The following is a 10,367-nucleotide window of genomic DNA, read 5'->3' on the forward strand; positions in this document are numbered from 1 at the left end:
TATTACATAAAGAAAGTTATACAAATCTCTAATATACACTTATTATGGGAAATGCACATATAGTGCTATTTCCCTCAATTCAGTAGATCAGGCAGGCTTTACTTCCTCAAAAAAAAATGTGACGTCACGTCTCAAGTGTAGTGTAGAAGTATAGAAGGGAAGAGACGTCCCTCCTCCCTCTGTCCCACCCCTTGCCCGGTTCTATTACACTTGCTGAAGTGGGGTGAGCGCTCCTTATCTGACGCTCACCCCAACTAGCCGCCTGTCTCCCCCCTACCCGTTCCCATGCAGGAGCACCCGGCGGGGTGAGCACTCATTCACCTTCTAACTTGCTGCTCTAAGCCAGCCGCCCCGTCCCCGCTGACCTGCTGCCCGGTCCAGTGCACGCTCATGCATCTTCTTCTAAGCAGCTGCACCTTCTCTAAGCAGCTTGCTTCATCATGCACGGGACGGGGCGAGCGGCTTAGATAAGGAGCAGCAAGTTACAAGATGAATGAGCGGGCACCCCGCCTGGACTGGGCGGCGGGTCAGTGCTCATGCAGGGGACGGGGCGAGCGGCTTAGATAAGGAGCAGCAAGTTACAAGATGAATGAGCGAGCACCCCGCCTGGACTGGGCGGCGGGTCAGCGCTCATGCAGGGGACGGGGCGAGCGGCTTAGATAAGGAGCAGCAAGTTACAAGATGAATGAGCGGGCACCCCGCCTGGACTGGGCGGCGGGTCAGCTCTCATGCAGGGGACGGGGCGGCTGGCTTAGAGCAGCAAGTTAGAAGGTGAATGAGCGCTCACCCCGCCGGGGATCAGACGGCGGGTGAGCCCTTGTCCACGGGCAGCCGGCTTACATCAGGGGCGGCATTCATGAGTGCTCACCCGCCGGGACGGGGCTCGGGTGAGTGCTCTGCATGGGGCTGGTAGGCGGGCAGCGGAGGAGGTGCATAAGCGCTCACGGGAGGGCGGGTGAGCGCCCGTACACAGGACTGGGCAGCCGGCCGGCCGGCTTAGATCAGGGGCGGCAAGTTGGGGGGCAGTGCAGGAGCACTCACCCCGCCGGGTGCTCCTGCATGGGATCGGGTAGGGGGGAGACGGGCGGCTAGTTGGGGTGTCCGTCAGATTAGGAGCGCTCACCCCACTTCAGCAAGTGTAATAGAACCGGCAAGGGGTAATACAGAGGGAGGAGGGACCAGCACAGGGAGGGAGGATAGACGTCTCTTCCCTTCTATACTTCTACACTACACTTGAGACGTGACATCACATTTTTTTTGAGGAAGTAAAGCCTGCCTGATCTACTGAATTGAGGGAAATAGCACTATATGTGCATTTCCCATAATAAGTGTATATTAGAGATTTGTATAACTTTCTTTATGTAATAACATATTTAAAAATACATTTTTGCCTGGAGTACCCCTTTAACCCTTTGAGGACCAGGCCCAAAATGACCCAGTGGACCGCGCAAATTTTGATCTTTGCGTTTTCGTTTTTCCCTCCTCCCCTTCTAAGAGTTCAAGCACTTTCAGTTTTTTATCTACAGGGTCATGTAATGGCTTGTTTGTTACAGGAATAGTTGTACTTTGTAATGGTGTCTTTCATTTTACCATAACATGTATGACGGAATCCCAAATATATTATTTATGAAGATATAAATAGGTGAAATTGTAAAAAAGAATGCAATATGGTAACATTTCGGGGGTTCCTGTGTCTACGTAATGCACTATATGGTAACAGCGACATGATACTATTATTCTATAGGTCAGTCCGAACACAACCATATGCAGGTTACACAGATTCTCTAATGTTATATATATATATTTTTTTTTAAATCCTTTTTTTTGGCAATTAATTATTAATAAAATGGGACTATTGTGACGCTTATAACGGTTTTATTTTTTCACCTACGGGGCTGTATGGGGTGTCATTTTTTCCGCCATGATCTCTAGTTTTTAATAATACCATATTTGTGAAGATCGGACATAATGTAACATAAAATCGTTAATCCGCTCACTTTTTTCCCTCTTTTTGTGTACGCCGTTTGCCGTTCGCAATGACGCTTGTTATATTTTAATAGATCAGACAATTACGCACGCTACGGTATATTATATGTTTATCTATTTATTTATTTTTATATGTTTTATTTATATAATGGGATGGGGCGGTTATTTCAACTTTTATTGGGGGAGGGGTTTTGGGGTAGTGTGTTAGTGTTTTGAACTTTTTTTTCTTACACATTTGAAGTCCCTTTGGGGGACTTTTACATACATTAGTTTGATTGTTCACACTGTACAATGCTATGCCATAGGCATAGCATTGATCAGTGTTATCGGCGATCTGCTCATTGAGCCTGCCTGTGCAGGCTTAGTGCAGCAGATCGCCGATCGGACCGCACGGAGGAAGGTGAGAGACCTCTGGCGGTCCGTTTCAACGATCGGGACCCCGCAGTCACACTGCGGGGGTCCCGATCGGTAAGTGACAGGGGACTCCCCCTGTCACTTACACTTAAACGCCGCGGCGTTTAAAGACTTAATGACACGCGGCAGCGCGATCGCTACAGCGTGTCATTACCGGTGAGGTCCCGGCTGCTCACTGCAGCCGACCCCCACCTCCTATGAAGCTTCATAGCGGGAGAACCACCCAGGACGTACAGTTACGTCCAGGGTCGTCTGGTGACAGACTTCCACGACGTAACTCTACGTCCTGGGTCGTCTAGGGGTTAAAGGGAAATTCCATATTTTATGTTATGTAAATCTATGTTATGTAAATTCTGGATGTCTTCCTGACGTTATATGCAGTTTTCTTCCATTAAACATGTGGACAGGTGTGGAGCTGTTTTTGGAAGACAGCAGCCAAGTTTTCCTGAACTTCCTGTACATTCCCTTTTAGGGTCCATTTACACAGAAAGATTATCTGCCAAAGATTTGAAGCCAAAGCCAGGAATAGATTTGAAAAGAGGAAAAATCGCAGGCTTTCCTTTATGACCTGATCTCTGTTTATAGTCTGTTTCTGGCTTTGGCTTCAAATCTTTGGCAGATAATCTGTCAGATAACTTTCTGTGTAAATGGACCCTACGCGTATGTTCACACAGACAGCCCTTCCTATAATATAGTTGGCAAATACGTAATCCCCCTCCCCCAAAGGACACTTTTTACAATGAGGGGTGTGGCTTATTGTGGGTGTGGTTATGGGGAGGGGGTGGCTTATTGTGGGTGTGGTTATGGGGAAGGGGACTTATTGTGGGTGTGGTTTTGGGGAGGGGGTGGCTTATTGTGGGTGTGGTTATGGGGAAGGGGGATTGCTTATTGCGGGTGTGGTTATGGGGAGGGGGTGGCTTATTGTGGGTGTGGTTATGGGGTGGGGTGGCTTATTGTGGGTGTGGTTTGAAGGGGTGCATTTTTTTACTAGGTGGAATTATTCAGATTTTTTTTCCATACACTTTCACTATTGTCAAGACCTCACACCATAGTTTGTACAGCACGGATGACCACTCACATCCAGACCTGACTTGCATATTATAGAGCCCAACATAAAATCCCAGAATATTGTAGACACCAGGGAGGAGATTTATCAAAGGGTGTAAATATACACCTGGTGTAAACTGCCCACAGCAACCAATCACAGCTCAGCTTTCAGCTCTGGTAGAATAAAAGAGGAGCTGTGATTGGTTGTTGTGGGCAATTTACACCAGGTGTATATTTACACCCTTTCATAAATCTCCCACCAGGTGTAGACACCATCATATTATAGACCTTAGTATAAGGCCCCCAGCATATTACACACTCCAGTATAAGCCCCCCAGCATATTACAGACCCCAATATCAGACCCCCAGCATATTACAGACCCCAGTATAAGCCCCCCAGCATATTACAGACCCCAGTATAAGCCCCCCAGCATATTACAGACCCCAGTATCAGACCCCCAGCATATTACAGACCCCAGTATAAGCCCCCCCAGCATATTACAGACGCCAGTATCAGACCCCCTGCATATTACAGACCCCAGTATCAAATCCCCAGCATATTATAAATTCCAGTATCAGACCCCCTGCATTTTATAGACCCCATTTTAAGGTCTGCAGCATATTATAGGCCCAAGTGTCAGGCCCCTAAGCATATTACAGACCACAGCATCAGACCCCCATCATATTATAGATCCCAGTACCAGATCCACAGCATATTATGGACCCTGGTATCAGGCCTTAGTATCAGATCCCAGCATATTATACACCCCAGTATCAGATCCTCAATATATTACATACTTCAGTATCAGATCCTGGAATATTAAAGACCCCAGTATCAGTCCCCAAGCATATTATAGACTCTAGTATAAGGCCCCATTACCAGGCCCCCAGCATATTAAAGACCCTAGTGTCAGATCTCAGCATATTACAGACCCCTGTATCAGGCCCCCAGCATGTTACAGACTCCAAGTATCAGGCCCCAAGCATACTATAGACTCTAGTATAAGGACCCACTATCAGGCCCCCAGCATATTTTAGACCACAATATCAGGCCCCCCAACATATTAGAGACTCCAGTTTCAGGCCCCCAGAATATTATAGACCCCACGATCAGGCCCCAGTAAATTACTAAGGCTAGTATCAGGTCCCCAGCATTTAAACACTGCAGTATCAGATCCCAGTATATACCTGACATTCTGGGGTATAAAACCTGCGGTGTAGATGGGTTCTGTGTAGAGGTGAGCGAATATTGAGCATTCTTGAGTTCGTACGAACCCGAGCGGTCGGCATTTGAATTAACGGTGGCTGCTGAAGTTGGATAAAGCCCTATGGTTCTCTGGAAAACATTGATATAGCCTATGACCATACCCATGTTTTTCAGATATCCTTAGGGCTTTATTCAACTTCAGCAGCCACCGCTAATCAAATGCCGAACGCTCAGGTTCGGAGGAACTCGAGCATGCTCGATATTTGCTCATCTCTAGTTCTGTGGGTTCTAGTCACAGCATGTAAATGATATGAATCAATGCAAGGTGCTATATGAGCATAAAGGAAAGAAACACCACATCAAGGAAAGGGTTACACTTAGCAATGAACTTTGCCAACAATAATAATGATGATGACAAGCCTGCAGACTAAATGGAGGGGAGAATATATTCAGGAAGCAGTACTGTGTACATAGACTAGTAGGAACACAGATAGTAACACAAGGAGGAGCTGTCCAGAATTTTATTAATAGTTAGATGAGATAGAGAGATGAGAGAGAAGCCTTAAAGGGATATTCCCCTTAAGAGCTAAAAAATGAAATGCTCCCAAACCTAGAAACCTAGCTGGTCTTACTAAATCCCCCTGAGCAATTTGACCCATCTCCCGTCTTTCTAGCTGTCCTTGTTCCTGAGTTACAAGTTTTTCTAAAAGCCGGTCTGTATCCAAAATGGCATTCGCCAGGAAACTGCGTTTCCCATCATACCGTGCTTCTCCCTGATTGGTCTGTGATGTAGCAGAGCCGATGATGATGGAGTTCTTTAACAGCAATCTCTGTTAGCTGCAACAGAGGTGTAGAGCTCGCTGTCTCTGCAGTACATGAATACTATGCTGGAAGTTGTAGTTCATCAGCAGCTATCAGTAATATGAAGCTCTCTCTGAATCATATTACTGATAACTGCTAAGGAACTACAACTCCCAGCACAGTGCTCAAAAGCCAACCAACGTCTTATGATGTATCAGAGTTGCCTCCCTTCCATACTGATGCCCCCTGCATTCCCTTCTGATCGCACCCTTGGACTCCCACACCCCCCGACACACTGTAAGCCGCTCCCTTCCATGCTGATGCCCTCCGTGTGGTGTCCTACCAGGGGTGATACGTGTATATACAACCTTTGCAAAAGTCTGTTCTTATTGTACTTGTGTGGTGATGAAAGTAGTACTAAAGTTCGCAACTAGATGTCAATTGAAGGATGTAAAGGGTTATTGTTTTTCTATGTGTCACCTGAATCTGTAGACCAGTAGTCTTGTTTTCTTCTATCCTATCACCTCTCTTTTTATTTCTTCTGTTGCACTCTTCACGCACATACAGAGCACGTTAGTCATGCATGGGAAGTAAGTCACATAGGAGACAGGACCATCAGTTCAGTCTTAGGGTGGGTTCAGACTACGGAATTCCCGCGGATAAATTCCGCGGAATTCCGTGGCTTGTACGTGCTCACGGCCACGCGCCTTTCTGCCGGCTCCATAGATACCATTCTATGAGCCGGCTGATTCCGCATTCCACCAAAAGAATTGACGTGACAATTCTTTCGGCGAAATACGGAATCAGCCAGCCCATAGAATGGTGTCTATGGAGCCGGCGGAAAGTGCGTCCAGGCGACGGAATTCCACGGAATTTATCCGCGAGAATTCCGTAGTCTGAACCCACCCTAAGTCAGAACCCCGTATGGGAAGGACGCAAGACAGTACACCTCTAACAACTTTCTTACAAGTAACGCTACACAACACTATGCTCTGTTAAACCCCTCTTAGAAGAAGACAAGCCAGAGACAACCTCAACCCACGCCAAGGACAAGGAGTGTCACAGAGCAGGACAGTATCCACGAAAACCAAAGAGCCAGGAACTGATCTAGATAGAGCAAAGTTGAGCAAAGCCTATGAATTCTGTCTCGCAGCGCGGGTGTCAGCAGGGAACCCTCAGCAGTCCACTCATCCCAGGTAACAAGGTCTGGGGCCTGTGTCACCCTCTAGGAAGGTTCAGCCGAGTCTAGTGGGCATAAAGTGGTGTAAAGACTAATTACAAGTCAATACACGGGCACAGGTGTTCTTCTTCTTCTAAGTATTCTACCTCATCCTCCAACATCCCGGCTGGGAACAGTACCACATAGGTTGGGACTCTCAAGGTATCCTCCTCTCTACTACTCTGCTTCTTTGTATCACTCAACGCACTACCTAGTCAGCATGACTATATCCTACTGCACTTCTACTACTGATCAAGTTGTTGTATTATCAAGTATTTATTGGAACTATTGTCAAGTGTGTTATCCAGTGCTTTACCCATAGAAACCTCAGACTACTTATTCTGTATGACCTGCTGCACATTTGCAAATAGTAAACCAGCCTTTTCTACACTAAATAGACTCTGTGATTCCTTGCAAACCACCGATACAGCACTCACCGCAACCTTGGGACACTTCCCCTTTCTGTGGGTGGCGGGTCCTACATTCCGGGAGGGTCACTATACCACTCTGGCCATCCGTGAACACTGTAACCTAAGGGACCCGGTAGCAGTCCAGCAGGACACTGACCACAGGGGAAAAGGGTACAACCGGCCTTCAACACTCAAAGCAGGTATGCCATCACACCTGTGTGCCTCACTGGCACTGGCATCACGAGACAACACTCTAAGGTCCGGCTGTATCTCGGCCAACCACCTCCGTCGTGGAGTCACACCTGACCACCTAGCAAGTGACCGGCCGCTCCTCCGACCAACACCACTGGGGGTACACCACACCCGCATTCCCTGCTGATCGCACCCCTGGATTCTCCAGCACACACTGTAAGCCGGCTCCCTTGCATGCTGATGCCCTTGCTGATCATATCGGGGCATCAGCATGGAAGGGTGGCGGCTTATGGTGTGTGTGTGGAGGGGGTCCACGGGTGCGATCAGCAGGGAGCAGGGGCAGCTGTATAGAACTGAGCCGACCGATGCCCCTGGAGCTGTTTGTGCAGATGGGAAGTTGCTATTGCATCAGGGAGGGAACTGGCCTGTCATCTGTCTGTCAAGGGAGGACACGTGATCCTGACTCTGAAGGTGGGGGCCCAGAGGAAGGAGAGTGTCGGAGTGGACAGAATTTACCTCATTTTGTGCATGGAGAGGGGATGAGCCAGCAGTATCGGCTCAGAACAGCTAATTACTTGCATTGAGCAATATATAGAGCTATGGGTGGGCTATTTAACAATGTTAAAAATGTTTGGGAGGAATAATCTTCTAATTTACTTCATGGACCTAAAGCAGACAGGCTTTTAGATTGCAGATACACAGCCCCTCTCTTGCACATAACATTCCCCTCCCTGCACCCACTTCCTGTGTTTTGTCCTGATCTAGCTGTTACTAGAGACAGATGTCCCCTAACAACAGGCAGTGGACAGGAGGAAGTGAGACACCTAGTGGCCAAGACTTTAGAGCTGTAAAACTATGTGACATATTGATATAGTTCTATCACTTGGAGGGATTTTGTTTAAAATGATTGCCCATTAATAAAAACAAAAGGATCAATATCAATCACTCTGACCTCTGGTTTGCTATTTTGTGGACAATTTTCCCTTTCAGGTGAGTTTGTATTTTTCCATATTTATGATTATAAGAAACTCTTATGTTGCATTTAACCAATAGATCCTATAATATCTACTCGGACTTTGCAGCCTCTCATCACTTTCCATCTCTAAACCACGAAGTCTATATTCGTAATGTGCAGCTCTCTTTGTTTCTGTTCTTTAAACCTTCAGAAAAGAGAATGGAGCAGATGAGAATGGAGCAGATGTTTGCCTGGAGGTAAACCATGATCTGCATGACACCTCAGACAGACACAGTAGTTCCATGTCTGTCACGTTAGCTTCTCATCTACTGCCACCTCAGGGAGGCACACAGCCCTAGATGCTGCTAAATTGTTTTTAGTATTAAAACATAAAAAGCCGATGTTCATCATAGACAGGCTGGAGGTGCCAAGTACAAAGGGCCAAAGTCCTCGGGACCTGTGGTGTACTAAAGTTTTTCAGGGTTGGGGAGCTAAAAAAAGTAAAAAAAAAAAGAAAAAGAAGTAGAGAGGAGGATGTCAAGAGAGTCCCAACCCAAAGTAGTACAGTGCTCTGCCGGAACTTGAGAAGTAGAATAGATAGAAATACTTGAAAGTAGAAAGAATACTTGTGCCCGTGTTTTGACTCTTTTGGTCTTTGCACCACCTATTGCCCACCAGTGTCGCGTGACCCGTCCTAGAGGGTGACAGAAGCCCCAGACTTCGTTACCTGGGATGAGCAGAGTGGTCAAGGTTTTTTGGTGACACCCACACTGTAAGAGAGTACATAGGCTTCTAGCAACTTTGCTCTATCCGGATCAGTTCTTATTTCTTCAGGATACTGTCCTGCACTTTTAGACTGGTTCTTGGCGTGGGCTGGGATGATCCCTGACTTGTCCTCTCTAAGTGTGCGTTCAGCACTGCATAGTGTATAGAGGTGCTGCTTTCAAGAAGAGAGTGCTCTTACTTCCCATATGCATCTGTTCACTATCACACCTCAGACTACACTTGACTTGTCCACCAACAGGGGACCTGGCATAAGCCAGGGCCCAACTTGACTGCTGCAGGGACCGTTCTGACTTGCATCTTTTCTCTACAGAAACCAGAGTAAGACTCCCAAAGGTGTGGCCACACTTCCTCTCCCCACGTGACAACTTCCTACAGCATGGGTCTCCAAACTGCGGCCCTGCAGCTGTGGCTAAACTACATTTCCCATCATGCCTGGACAGCCAAATCCAAAGCTTTAGCTGTCCAGGCACGATGGGAGTTGTAGTTTCGCAACAGCTGGAGGGCCGTTGTTTGGAGACCCATGTCCTACAGCATATGTAACATGTGCTGTGAGTGGGCAAGAACAAAGTGCAAGAGAAGAAAGGAGATAAAGGTAGAAAAGAGAAAGAGCTCTCATTGGTGCACAGATCACAGAGACAATAACCCCTTAACTGCTACAGCTGTGCAACACTTAGGCATACAGTACATATACTAGCGACATCTAGTGGTAAAACTTAAGTAATACTTCACCACCACTAATACAGGCTTTAGCGAGGAATGTAAAGATGTGGGACACCACATTATTCTTACCTTTCCTCACTCCCCTGGTGTCCTCCTGCAGCGTCCAACTGCAGCCAATGCCACTTATAAGATGAACTCGTCTCAGCAGTGACAGCCTGCTCAGCCAATCCCTGACTGAGATGGGACAGCACTGTGGCCAGTGATTGGCTGATTGAGCTGTCACTGCCTTGACAAGTTCATCTCAGAAGTGGCTGCGGTTACCTCTCCACGCTCCCTGCACTCCGTGTCCTCCTGCATCATTTTCTTTGACCACAGCCACCTCCGAGACGGACTCACCCAGGCAGTGAAAGGAAAAACTGAATCCAGTCCTGGATCCAGACTTTCCCGACACCTGGGGAGGAGCGTCAGGGAGTGGAACAGAGTTAAAAGGTAGGAGGTTGATAAGCCGCTTGCCGATCAAACGAATCACTTTGCTTCATTTAGATGGGCGATTCCCTCATCTCCAATAACATCTTTACTATTTTCTATATACTGTAACTGCAGCATTATATAAAAAGTGTCTCAATGTCAGATAACCCCTTTATATTAATAAAAAAAAAAGCAAAAAACTTTAGGCAGTGGCCATGTCAC

Source organism: Dendropsophus ebraccatus, chromosome 2 (assembly GCF_027789765.1).
Source record: "Dendropsophus ebraccatus isolate aDenEbr1 chromosome 2, aDenEbr1.pat, whole genome shotgun sequence".
Lineage (NCBI taxonomy): Eukaryota > Metazoa > Chordata > Amphibia > Anura > Hylidae > Dendropsophus > Dendropsophus ebraccatus.